We start from the raw sequence: 14163 nt of genomic DNA on the forward strand, positions 1-14163 counted from the left end.
CTGGGAATGGAACCACCATTTGACCCAGCTATTGCCCTTCTCGGACTATTCTCTGAAGACCTTAAATGAGTGTACTACAGGGATACTGCCACATCAATGTTCATAGCAGCACAATTCACAATAGCTAGACTGTGGAACCAACCCAGATGCCCTTCAATAGATGAATGGATAAAAAAATGTGGCATTTATACACCATGGAGTATTACACAGCTCTAAAAATGACAAAACCATGGAATTTGCAGGGAAATGGATGGCACTAGAGCAGATTATGCTAAGTGAAGCTAGCCAATTCCTAAAAAACAAATGCCAAATGTCTTCTTTGATATAATGAGAGCAACTAAGAACAGAGCAGGGAGGAAGAGCAAGAGGAAAAGATTAACATTAAACAGAGACATGAGGTGGGAGGGAAAGGGAGAGAAAAGGGATATTGCATGGAAATGGAATGAGACCCTCATTGTTATACAAAAGTGCATATAAGAGGTTGTGAGGGGAATGGGAAAAAAAAAAAAACAAGGAGAGAAATTAATTACAGTAGATGGGGTAGAGAGAGAAAATGGGAGGGGAGGGGAGGGGGGATAGTTGAGGATAGGAAAAGCAGCAGATTACAACAGTCACTAATATGGCATTATGTAAAAATGTGGATGTGTAACCGATGTGATTCTAAAATCTGTATTTGGGGTAAAAATGGGAGTTCATAACCCACTTGAATCTAATGTATGAAATATGATATGTCAAGAGCTTTGTAATGTTTTGAATAACCAATAAAAAAAAAAGAAAGAAGATTCTGGAAACATAAAAAAAAAATCACCTGTAGTATGGTTTTACTCCAAGTTCATTTCCTCTGAACCTCATATTGACTGAACTTCTCAAATGCAAGGCACATCTTAGATGACATTGTAGTCTTTAAGTAACCATCTTCCTGTTTTTTCCTTTATCTTAGCCCAGGACTTATAATATTAAATAACACTCTAATTAGAGAATGTTGTGATCAAACTTTCCTGGGATATCGAAGCATATCACAGATTGTTTATTTTACCTTAAGAGCATGTCTAGATAGAACAAAATAGGGAAATACCCAAGGTGAAGGGAACTGGCAGACACTTAAGTATATTAATGTATGAATGTACTAAGACTGCAATCTAAACATAGGAAATGATTTTGAGACCAGACACCAGTTTTTAGATGATCTATGCCTTTGTCCTCCATCATTAGTAGAGATATCTGACAGTCTTAAGTCATTTCCCTAGGGAAGCCATTTTGATCTCTTGGAACTCCTTCAACATACCCTATATATTTACTCTATGGTTTTTATCAGACTTATGATTAGTTATCTGTGCATTTCTATGTTAGAGGTTTTTTGACTGATGGATCTTGAGCCTCACTAGAATAAGGATCATATGTCTATCCTACCCACCTGGTGCTCCCAGCTTGGCACAAGATTTGAACCTGATATAATATTCATTTATTCACTAATATACTAATTAATAATTGCTTTCTCTTGAAGTTTTAGCACATAAGACAAAAGTGCTCCTTTTGAGAAGAAAGTACCATGTCACAAGCAGAGAGATGCTAAAGCACTTACTTTTACTTCAGGGTAATCCTCCTGGTGAGTGAGCCCCATCAAGGACAACAGGCATTCCTGTCAGGTCCTAGGCACAAATGCCACTGCCTCTTCTCCCCAAGAGTGAGAGTTTAGCATCTATTTCTTCCTCTGATCACCAGTGAGAGCAGGATTCACACAGAGAACTCTGTTCTATGATCCAACAAGACTGATTTCATGCCACCTTAAGTCACTGGGGCTTCCTGTCTTGCAGGCAGCACAAGAGTCACTGCAGTTGGGAGAATGACCCACTCTGCTACTCATTCCAAGAGGCTCCCTGACCTAGCCCCCAATACCTCCCACCTCACCAGCTTCCCTGATTCACTTGCATTCTAATCTGTAGGACCCATCTCCTGGCTCCTCTCTCCTAGATGCGGCCCCTTCTGTGCATCATATCATCCAGCCCCACCTCCCAAGTCCCTCGATGACCCTCTATGCCTACACATGTGCCTGCCCTTTGCTGGGTGCCCTTTACCTTTTCACTATGCTTGTCTCAAAAAGAGGGATTGTACCAGTTGTCTCACCTATCACAAAGGGCTACTTTCAAAATCAAGTGAAGCACTCTATGAGAATGTGTTACTGAAGCACCACCTGTATGATAAGTCACACTGTTAATATTAAAGCTGACACTTTCTTCCATGATGGGCCCCAGCACGCTTTCCTCTCCTCTTCTCTCTTCAAGTCACCCTGAGCAAAGGGTTTCAACCTCTGAGGTCTCTATTGCTTTAAAATTGTTTTCTTTTTCAAGCTTTTCTCCAGTCTTTCAATCCACATTATAGACTAGCTTCCTAGAGGAAGTGGGATTCTAATCCTATTGACTAGGAAGCTAGTCAATAACGTAGCTTACAAGCTGATTCATGGATGTGAAAGCTCAAAAAATGTAAAGCCAAATGACTTCCAGAAAGGCTTATTTGTAAGGGAGGCAATGCAATGCAGAGTACTGGATCTCGTGGTAAATATGAACATGAAAGAGCTGCCAGAACCAGGGTCCGTGGAGAGAGCATGTAGAGGCAGGAGACCAGATGCCATAGCTGTGGTGGCACATCAAGGATGCCTTGCTGCCTACCATTCAGGCACTGGCACAAAGTGGGGATTCATGTGAGTGTATGCAAATATATTTTTTACTTTATTAAGTTATTAATGGGAACAGCTGTGTTTCTGTGCACATTGGAAAATAAGTCCCATAGTGCTAGACAGACTTTAAAATTGTGATTATAATAGATAATAAATTATTATCTTGGGCAATGAGTACATTTTATTTTTCAATGGGAAACTTGAGTGTTTCTATACATACAGGGAAGGGCAGGTTATTGAAAAGTCCTCAACATTCAATTTCAAAAACATTGTTAGTTACAGTGAATATCTTCTAGGTAGAGGCAGCTGACAGAGGAGCTAGAATGGGACAGTTAAGGACCAGATGAGGGGAGCTGCAGGCTGCCCCAGTTCCCCAGAGGATTCAAGCCTGGGAGAATGAGCCCCAACCATGAAAGTCACAGCCTAGAGGACAGGCCAAGAGGGTGCATTCACTGAACTGCAACATGGAAGCCTGCAGGGCTGGGGAAATGGAAGAGGCCTGTGTCTTCTCTTCCCCTTGGTCAGAGGCTTGAGCCAGGTGGGGTGAAGGGAAGAAACGTGAGGGTCAGGGACACCTGCTCTGTCTCCCAAGTCTGCTGGCTGGACTGCCATACTTCCCAGCACCAGAGTTGCTATAACTTGTTTCCAATCATCCAGTATTGAAATTAGTGACTTAGATAGCTTGACAGCCTGCGAGCATCTTAAATATTATATCAAGGGCTGGCACTAATTATGCAGCAGGTGCTCTGTCAATCTTTATCAAATAAATGAGGAGTGTTCGATTGCTGATTTTACCTTCAGAGTCTATTGTGACAACAAATCATACTTCATCAGAGCTGTGGTCAACATGTTGGGGACAGTGAGCACATACAAACTGCTCTCACCAAGGCTGACGAGCATCTGCTGTAAGGACTGGTAGGATGATGACTGCAGGTCAAAGAGTGAGAGTTTGTAGTCCGAGAACAGCTGTGCTTCATATCAGATGGTTTCAAACAAGGTTGATACCCTATAAATCTGTAAGGGGAAGAAGAATGTCATCCATTTCTCAGAAGCCAGTGTCTGCTACTTACAGACTACAGACTTTTGCTTATAGTGTGGTACACAACCTACATTTTTTAAAAGATTTGAAAAGAATCTTTATTTCTAGATAGGTCTTTGAGGACCTAAAGAAGTATCACACCATTCTCAGTAAATTATAGCTTATGTAACCAAACAATGTTAATTTTGATTAAAACAAAGAGTTCTCTTCTTGTCCCCAGGAGTAAGGTGCAGAGAATGGGAATGGGCCCATGTGGTGGGGGCACTCTGGAGAAGGATGAGACCAGGGCAAAGGCAGAAGTGACCATACTCTCAGGAGGGTGATAGCCTTTGCAGGTGGTCTGGTGCCATAGAGCCCAATCACCCACCACCCTCCCCAGGGTCAGGAATTTGCTGGACAAGCTTCACAAGGAGCCACACCCACTGGCATGGACCCCTTGAAGACAGGCCTCACCCACTTGCATGGACCACTTGAGAATCAGCCTTGCCCACTTGCAAGAGCATCTTGAGGACCAGACAACTGGCATTCCTAAAGGAGATCCTGTCCTGCTATTTTTCAAAACTGAAAGAAGAGAATTCTAACACCAAGAGCCTTATACCAAGAGGATGCTGAGTGAGGAACTGCTGTGTGACTTGGCAAGACTCACAGATACAGTGTTCCCTATCTGTGAAAGGAATAATCATCCTTTGACTTCACAGGATATTTTCAAGAAAAAAAAAAATCACTGTGTAAAAGTACTTTGAAAATAGTAAATCACTACATCACTATAATTTTTAGTTTTTGCAGCCAGTAAATTAGAGAGTTAATTCTTTAAATTGTCTTTAATAATTTAAAAGTATAGTAAAATTCCCTGACATTCCAGGAGATTATGGCATGTCCTCAGTACTTTGAGCACCAGGGAGGAGCCTTGATTGACTTGTCCTCCATCCCCCCTAGCTAAGGGGGTGAGTGTGTGACCTTAGAAGCAGCCATCCCTCTCCTGCTCCAACCTAACAGAGGAAGCCATAACTCTAGAGCTCTTTCTACTCTCCAGAGATGCATGACAAGGAACTGCTTTTCAACTGTCTGCACACACACAGAGGCATGGACTTATTATGGGAGAGTTCATTTTAAGTGTTGCTATAACTAGAAACTTAGAAAGACATTAAATCCAATAATTGTGAATTTTTGTTTGCCTTGTGTCATAAAGAATATAACTTCATATTAAAGTTTCATGTGGATAACAGCAATTTATACAAGAATTCCAAAAAAATGAAAGTCAGTTTGCTGAAATTACATTTTCAACAGTTGCATTTTTCTAAGTCCATGCACTTTTCTCTACCCTGAGGGATTTTTTTTTATCTCCCATTATTTTATTACCCATTCCAATTCAGTGAATGGTTTGCAAATGGAGAAATAAAAAATACCCGCTGCTTAAATGTGCCTTTACTTGTGCCTGTAATTACAGAGCACTCAGAGAGGCCAAGGCTGGGCTTAGGGGAAAGGGACATATTTCTCAAGTTTACATAGAGTTTCTATTAAAAGACATTAAACAGCCGTTAAATATTTTACTCATAATTCTCTATCCCATATGTTCATATGTAAAAATGAAAGGTTAGAAATTGTGTTAAAAATAACATTTGTAAATTTTATTGAAGCAAAAATATTAAGAACTGTACCTTAAAAAGAGAACCCCTCAGAGTTCAGATCACAATAATAAAGAGAAAGCTCCAATAGGATCCAATATCAGACCAAGGTAGTTCCTACAGCCTGCAGAGAAGCTAGTAGCACAATCTGTCAAAAACTTTACGTCAGAATACAGGGAAGAGAGGGTGAATGGGAACAGAAAAGAGAGTACAATGAATCAGACATAACTTTCCTGTGTTCATAATTACCAGTGAATTTCCCCATCATATACATGTAAAAGAATGGGATCCTAATTAGAATAAGTTGTACTCCATGTATATATAACATGTCAAAATACACTCTGGTGTTGTGTAACTCTAAAAATAATAATTTAAAAAATCTGCCTAGAAGACATATCCAGTGCAATCTCTGTTTTAACTGGAGAAGTGTAAGACTCATTGTCCTATTTCTCTGACCATTCCTAAACTCACCCAGTCCTCCATCTCTCATCTGTCTCCTAAACCCTCCTCTAGTACTGAAATTTAACCAGTAAGGATACTATATCTTCCATCTTTGCTCTTAATGCTCCTGCAACTCCATACTGACTTCAAACTTAGCTGTCCCCTGATGTCACCACTTTCCTTGAGTGCTCTCAGGGACCAGGAGAAGACAGTCTCCTCCTTACTTTCATAACATGGCTTTAAAATTATTTTTAGCTCCAGTCACTTTCATAAAACTCCAGGTCCTTTGAAGTTCATATCATTTCTTTGGTACATTTCTTTACTGTGGCCTCTTCAAACTTTCTAGCCACAGCCCCAATTCACTAGTATGCTGACTGGTAGCTCACTGCCTACCCCTCTATCCCCACTCATATAAATTTTGGGGGGCCTTCAACATACACATCAATGACTGAGCAACCCAAGTCCAACATCCCAGGTACCTTCTCCACCCACCCCAGCCATTCTCCCATGTACACCACTTGTATTCTGTCATCATCACTAATAACCCTACTTCCAAATACAAGCCAAACATCACTCTTTCTGATTACAATCTTCTGTCCTTCCAATTCACTTACTGTAGAAACTCCACTTCAACAATCCTTCAGTTTCACTAAAACCTCCAAGCAATAGTCTGGCCAAATTTTTATTATTTGCTATCTTCCCATGATGGTTAATTCCTTTTTTCACTGACTAGGTGACATTACCTGCCATCATTTCTTACCCTCACAAACCCTGAGCTTTGAGTACACTCTTCCTATTACACTTAACAAGTAAGGCCCTCCCTCAACTGACTCCAGTTTGTCCTCCTTATCCCTGCCTGCCTGAGGAAGCAAATGGTACTATAGAAAAATACCACATAACTGGGTCCATTTGTCTAACTTGGCAATCACAAACATGTTTTATCTGACTTATGGGATGTTTGAGAACATGCTGAAGAAGTTCATACATAAAAATATGTATTCTAGATTATCTTTAAAAACTATTAAAATCTAAAAGCAGCTGTGTACAGCTATCTCCACATGGCAGCAACCACTTGAGCTGAATAACAGATGCTCCTCTGACAATAATAAAAGCAATCTCAAGTACCACTTCCATAGATGTCCTCCAAGCCACATACTGATTTGGCAGTTTTATCATTATGAACTAATTTAACTCTCACAACTAAGAAGTAGAGACTATTATATACTTTTTTTGCATGGAGGGAACTAAAGCACTGAGAGGGTCAGTAATCTGCCACTGTCACACTACATTCAAGCCCAAGTGGGCTGGCTACAGTCCTAGCACTCAACCACTGCAAGGCCTATGTGCTTGCTATAGTCAACACCAGGGCCTCTTCACTCATTTATCCATCTGCCCTCCTTACCTCACCACAGGTGAGCACCATGTTCTAATCCTCCATCTTTCCTGTCTTGGTTAATGACTACATCATCCATTTAGCCAGCCTGGCTTCCTCCCTTTACCTCATTTTCCACATTTAATCTGTCAGAAGGTCATGTCAGCAATCACTCCATATCCACCTATTTACCTCCCTCTTCACTGCCACTGCCCTTGTTTAAGTCTCTAAATGTTCTTGCCTAGTTTACTTTAATGGCTTCCTAAGTGGTTTCCCAGCTTCTACACTAGACTATTCATCTTGCAATAGGCAGAGAGATGTTTTTAAGACATGAAACAGATCCTGTTATTCCTCCTTAATACCCTTCAATGACTTCACATTGTTTTTTGAATAAAATTCAACTCCTAGAGACCCTCCATGACTTGGATGCTAACTCTTCCACTATTCCCATGTAATAATTCCTTATGCTCAATTCTGTTCCAAAAGCCTTCCTTCTTGTTCCTCAAACATCAACTGTATTTCCAATTGCTGTTATCTGCCTATATTCATCTCCAAAAGCTTAAAATGGCTGACTCCTTCTCACCCTTTGGATCTCAGAGAACCTTCTCACAGAAGCCTTCCCTAACCACTCTAGAAAAAGTGGCGCCCTCCAATTATTCTCTCTCATCTTTCTTATGTCTCTATTAAGAATTAACACAATCTGTATTTTTTTTTTTTTTTTGCATTACTATGGTTATTCCTGCCTACTACCACTATCCTGCTCACTGGTATATGTGCGTTTACTAAGTTGTCAGGAAACATTTCTTGAGCTAATTAATTACTATCTGTAGAGATGACCTTCTACTATTGCTCCTGCTATTAATGCTATAAGTGCCACCTCTCCCTTCTGAATGACTGGGCATTGCACTGTAATGTCACCTTTATTCTTCTCATCCTTTATGTTCACCCTCGTATTTTCCAGCTAACTTCATGCTTAATAAAGGGTCCTAGAAACTACTCTATCTTGACCTGTGTCTTCCTAGATTTGGATTTCTTATAATAATAATTATTATTATAAATAATAATTCATACCAATATTCTACTGCAGGAGGAACTCTGACATGGTGCTTCTGGGATCTCAAACAGCGAATTCTACAATCTTCCTCCTCATTTCTCCTTGGTCACTGCCCCAAACTGAAGCCCCTTCTGAACATGGCTATCATGTTCTCATCTCTCCCAACATCTTCTATAACAACTTCCCAATACTGCACCTGTGAAGAAATAAATGCCATGTGTCCTTTGATGTGAGAACTATTTATTAAAAACCAAACAACAACAACTTCAAAACTGCATGTACATAATCATGTGTTATTGCTGGTTATTCCTGTTTTTGAAAACCACAAAATCTCTTAGTGAAACTTTATTTTCTCTGGATTGGGAGAAGAAAAAGAAGAACATGATAAACAATAGTGAAGAAATGTTTCAAATTATATCTAATATACTTAAATTTCTCCAACAACATTAAACTATCCTTTCTTAACTAGTTATTTTTTACCTCACCCAACCAGAACTACAAAAGAAAGTTTATATCTAAAAGCAGATTGACTCTGTTTCTCTATGAAAATCTTTTTTTTTTTTTTGGTACTGGGGAATGAACTCAGGTGCACCCAAACACATATCACATATCCGGCTACATATCCAGCCTTATTTCCCTATTTTGCATTTTATTTAGAGACAAGGTCTCACTGTGTTGCTTAGCACCTCCCAGGTGCTGAAGCTGGCTTTGAACTCACAAACTTCCTGCCTCAGCCTCCCAAACCACTGTTATTACAGGTGTGCACCACCATGCCTGAAAATCTTATTTATAGTGGTCTATATTTCACAGGGTGAGCTCATATCTTGAACCAATTCCTCTCCCCATCTACAAAGTACAACTGTCCCCACATGTTGGGGAGGCGCTGGCTGCAGAGTCTTATGATGTCACAGACCAGGAAAAATCACTTATCAATTCCTGGGAATGACAGCTATTATACTGATCAGATTTTTGTTTTGTTTTAATGTCAGCAAAAAGTCACTTCAAAAGCAAATGTTAAAAGAAAGCAAAAAGAACTACCATGACAGAATACTGTTCTTACCCTATCTCTATGTGAGTATAATTCTGTAACCAAAATTCTAAGCTCTTTTTATCTCAATTATGTGATCATCTCGAAGCAGAAAGCACAGACAAAAAAACAGTTAAGTGAACAATGAATTGCTTTAGTTCCACATATTCAGGGAATAGAAACCAGTATTTTTACTCACCAGTATAAGTAATGCTCTCTTTAAGCCTTCTGAAACTGCCTCCTTGGACATGCAGGTTTCAAATACACTACTTTTCTTCTCTCATATGAACTTGTTCTTTGACTTTTCATCACCTGGAAAAGGACCTAAAACCATGTGGGCCAACCACAGAGGACACCCCTAGAAACATGAAGTAGCAATTAGCTTGCTCCTCAAACAACTTTGTATTTTTAAAACTAGACATATTATGCTTATTATTACTATCATCATCATTATTATTATTTACAAAGATCAATGAGAAAGAAATTTTTGATTATGAATTCAGTCACAAAGAGTAAAGAATGGGTAAGGCAACATGAAAAAAAAAAAAAAAACATACAAATGGGACTTGAGCTTTAAATAAGAAGGTTTAGGGTTGGTATGTTTTTTCCCATTATTTTTTGTACTATTTTGTTTTAATTTTTATGGGTCCATTACTATGATACATAGAATGGGATTTTCACATATCTGAACATGCACAATAACAATATGATTTGGAGAATTTCATTCCACAATATTTCACTTAAGTGTCCCTCTTCCCTGGCACATTTATCGAATTTACTGGTCTACCTTCCATGTTCATGAGGTCCACATCATCTTTTTTTTTTCTCTAGCTTCAACATATAACAGAAAATAGATGTCCTCTGTTTTTCTATACTTGGCTTATTTTGCTTAATATAATGTTCTCATGTTTCATCCATTTTCCTGCAAATGACATAATTTCACTTTTCTTTATGCCTGAATAAAAGTCATATATATATATATATATTCCCCTTTAGATGTCATTAGGCTTTCAAAATAGAATTGAAATAATAATACAGTACCATATAAGTTTACTCCAGACAACACAGCTAAGCAACACAGTCCCCACTTTTCCTATGAAGCCCAAACATGCATAAGAAACAATTTAAAAGAAGTAAGAATGAGTTACTCAAGAGGAGAATATACATATAGGACTAGCTAGAAGAGGTATGGTGGGCATGGGTACATTAGCATTAGTTGACAGCAGATTTTCCAATTTTACCAGTACAGATTGAGCATCCCTAATCCAAGAGTCAAAAATCTGAAACTTTCTGATATCAACTTGATGCACAGAACCTAGGGCCAGGGCATTCCCAGCTGTGAAAACCAAAATGTTCCTGATAATGCCAAATTTGCTTTGGAGTATGGTTACCATATTTAGCAACACATATTAAAAATGTACTCACCCCTTTTCTGAAATTCAAATTTAATGGGTGACCTGCATATTATCTGGCAAGCTATCATTTGGGGAGGGGCAAAGCTGTTGCTCTGGTTCACGAAGAAAGACTGGGTTAGAGTCAAACCATGGAGCTCCCATGGAATCAACGTGCACCTCCAGCTTTCTTGGACTGCCCCACCTCTCCTATCCTGGGCTGGGAGGCTCACTTCTCCAAACACACTTCACTGGGCAGCTGTGCAGATGGGTCTACAGTGACATGCCTTCCAATAGCCCCAGTTTACTGAACTGAAAGCACCTTCCCCTGTAAAACCTGCCTGAATCTCCCTGCCTCCTCCATGGGTCTCTTCTGCCACCCTCAGTTCCCTGCCTTTTCCTTTCTAATTAAGAGGCCTCTCAGGCAAACCAGAGTCAGGAGACAAGGCAGTACTCACTTTGATTCCATTATCAACTGGCATCACTTGGCTGCTTCCTTTAATATGGCAGTCATCATGGCAATGGGAAACCAGTCCGTACTCACTGTGAGAAACAAAACAAAATTAAGTGGTGTCAGGGGTATGTGCTAGTCAGGACAGAACCAAGGTAGAGCTTGTTGAACTTAAATGTAGGAAATCATGCTGTGGCCACCCAGGCTTCATCTTTAGCTTGGTGGCACATAGGAAGAAAGAAAAGCTACAACCTTGCCCTTAAAAAGCTCAGGGAAATGTGGTAGGTGTTTTCACATGGTTTATCCAGCCATGTAAGTAATTTTCACTCTCATTATGAATAAACCCACACTCTTAACACTTGAGAAGGTAAAGACAGTGCTTATCTAAGAAAAAAAGTACAATGAAGGAGCCATCAATCTCAGCTCCACTCCCTTCCCTCCATATTCCCAGGATCCTCTCCATTCTTTCCCCTTTGCTCTTAGACTAAGACCACACAATCTGCTTCCTCTACAGCCTACACAGTTCTCTGTCTTCTCTGCTCCAGCTTCTTCAGTTCCATCAAATTCACCATGTTCCACCAAACAACAAAGCCTCTGGCACATACAGTTCCCTGTCTGGAATGGATTTCTCTCTTCTCTAGCTACTTTACACCTCCACATAAAAAGCCTACTCATATTTCCAGCATCTTCTTCAACATCACACCCTCAGGGAAGCCTTCCCTGATCCTCTATTCATGTGCAATTCTTCCTGTGTTTCTGTTTTGTGTTTCCTTTCTTTCTTTTTCTGAGGAGGTGATGGTACCCAAAGCTTCCTGCATGCTAGGCAAATGCTCTACCACTAAGCTACACCACTATCCACGTTTGGTGCTCTTATAGTGACAAGTGCCTTCTGTAATTACTGTCATAATTATTCTTGAGAATATGCCAGGGTTTCTCTTCCAGGAGAATGACAACACCAGGAGGGCAAGGGTTGAGCCTGTCTGGTTCACTGCTGCATCTATAGTACAAAGCTTATGTCAGACACAAAACTCTCTAAAACCATGTAAAAAAGCCTCCAGGATTTGAACCCAGTTCTGGATGAAGTACCTTGTGCTGATTCATTGGTCCAGGGACCTGATGGCTTACTAGGTCAGCACTGGACAGATTTCCCAGGTTCATAGCCTATACAAACTCCTTAGTGGCTTCAGAGACTCAGGCCAAGCTTGCAAGCTGATTAAGACCCCCCTTTCAGAAAAAAAAAAAATGGTGAGGCTGTGGCAGTCAAGGACATGGCTCCTCTTAACCCAGAGGAAGGGGAAAGGGAAAACCTGATTTGGTGCTCAGATTTCTAAACAAGTGTTTTCAAATCTATCCCACTGAAAACTGGCTCTCCGACATTGGAAGAGATGTCCCTTGCCAAGAAAATGAACAAAGGAAAAAAAAATGGAGGAGGTCTGCTGTGGGGACACAGATATTATTTTTTTTAAACCAAGCCTTTAGGGGAAACCATGTTCAAAAGAGAGCTCAAAGACTGCAAATATGAACCAGTTCCCTTCCACTGGCCCTGTGTCCTCCAATCATTGCTTACTCTCTCCAGGCCTCAGGATTCCCATCTATATATCACAATATATTCCCTCTAACATTCCAAGTTTGTGGCACTGTGCAGGAGGGGATGGAAGCATTTGTGGTATGGATGGGTGAGTAAAAGCTTGGCTCTGATGTCAGACCTGGATGGTAAGTCCTGAATTTTCCCATTCTTGACTGGATGATCTTGATCAAGTCATTGCTCCCTGTGAACCTCAAACTACCCACCTCATAAGCCTACTGTACATTCAGAGTATGGTACATACTATTCACTTGTAAATGGAAACTCTTATTCCCCAGCAACACAGAATTTAGAAAGCACCACCAATATGCAACTTGGTGATGATTCCAGATCTAGAGTTCAACAGATCTGTCCAATGTAGCAAGGTTAGGCCCCTGACCCTCCAAGGCACCAAGCAGGGCAACTACAGATCTCTCTGAGCATGAGTAGGCCTCAGTCTGTAGCCAAGTAGAAGGCTCATTCCAACCCCAAACCTGTCTGACCACAGGAAATAGTCCCAGACCTCTGGTCACTATGTGCAATGCATGTACCATAGCCTGTCCTCTAAACCAAGCTACACCGAGAAGGACTGTATTGGGACATTAGGACAATTGCATCCTGCATGTGAAAATTGAGTTCTAGAGAAGAGAAGAAACTGGGACACATATCTGAGAGAGCTGGTGACAAAGCTAGAACCAGGACATGAGCCAGAGCCCTCCCAGAAGCTTTGCTGACACTCTCCTGCCTGCCATTTCTCAATTCTGCCCTTCTGAATTCAACCAACCTGCAATTTCCTTATAAAACAGGGGTAATCAGAAAACCTCTAGGCCATTCCAATGGATCCTGGATATCTTGCAAATTTCCTTATTGGAAAACACTAGAATGTTCAACCAATCCTGGAGCTGATTCATAAAATAAAAGGGGAAAATCCACACACATGGACACTTACAAACAACATATACACACCCATGCTCCCTGTGCTGAGGACAGCAACAGATCCCAGTCTCCAGGCTGACCTAGAGGGTTGTCTGCCTCCACAGGGAGGGGATTCCTAGTTGTATTTGGTTCTGCCACAACATGCTTCAACCCCCAATACAACATACACACACACACACACACACACACACACACACACATGCACACCCAACCATGCATCATCTTGGGCTGACAACTTGTAAGATGTAAGAATGCCTGCAGGGTGATGCCAGACTGAGTGATTGGGGGACTGACAAGGCAATTGTTATACACACATGACAAACACACACATATACACACATAATCACAGCCTTATTCATTCACACATACTCATCATGAATCAAAGAAATACCAACTCACAAAAACAGTTCACACACAAACATATATACACATACTTTCTAATATATGCATACTCGAGCCACATGTCCTCAAAGCCATGTGTGTGCACCCACTCACTCTGGGTCCAGACATGGAAATGCTACCCTGAGCCCCCACAACTATAAACACTCCTTACATCTACAGGCACCTGGGAGTTGGTTGGCTATGAATC

At 40.6% G+C, this 14163-nt stretch overlaps 1 long non-coding RNA gene across 1 annotated transcript in view; it reads right to left on the bottom strand.

The window, feature by feature from the left end:
- Positions 1-9789, bottom strand: part of LOC125614711 — a 13934-nt gene extending 4145 nt beyond the window's left edge. The window contains exons 1-3 of the long non-coding RNA XR_007345277.1: positions 9432-9789; positions 8223-8401; positions 809-3688 (exon numbers count right to left, since the gene is read on the bottom strand). This is a non-coding gene — a long non-coding RNA (uncharacterized LOC125614711). The remainder of the gene's footprint in view (positions 1-808; positions 3689-8222; positions 8402-9431) is intronic.
- Positions 9790-14163: the final 4374 nt, after the last annotated feature.

Source organism: Marmota marmota, unplaced genomic scaffold (genome assembly GCF_001458135.2).
Source record: "Marmota marmota marmota unplaced genomic scaffold, marMar, whole genome shotgun sequence".
Lineage (NCBI taxonomy): Eukaryota > Metazoa > Chordata > Mammalia > Rodentia > Sciuridae > Marmota > Marmota marmota.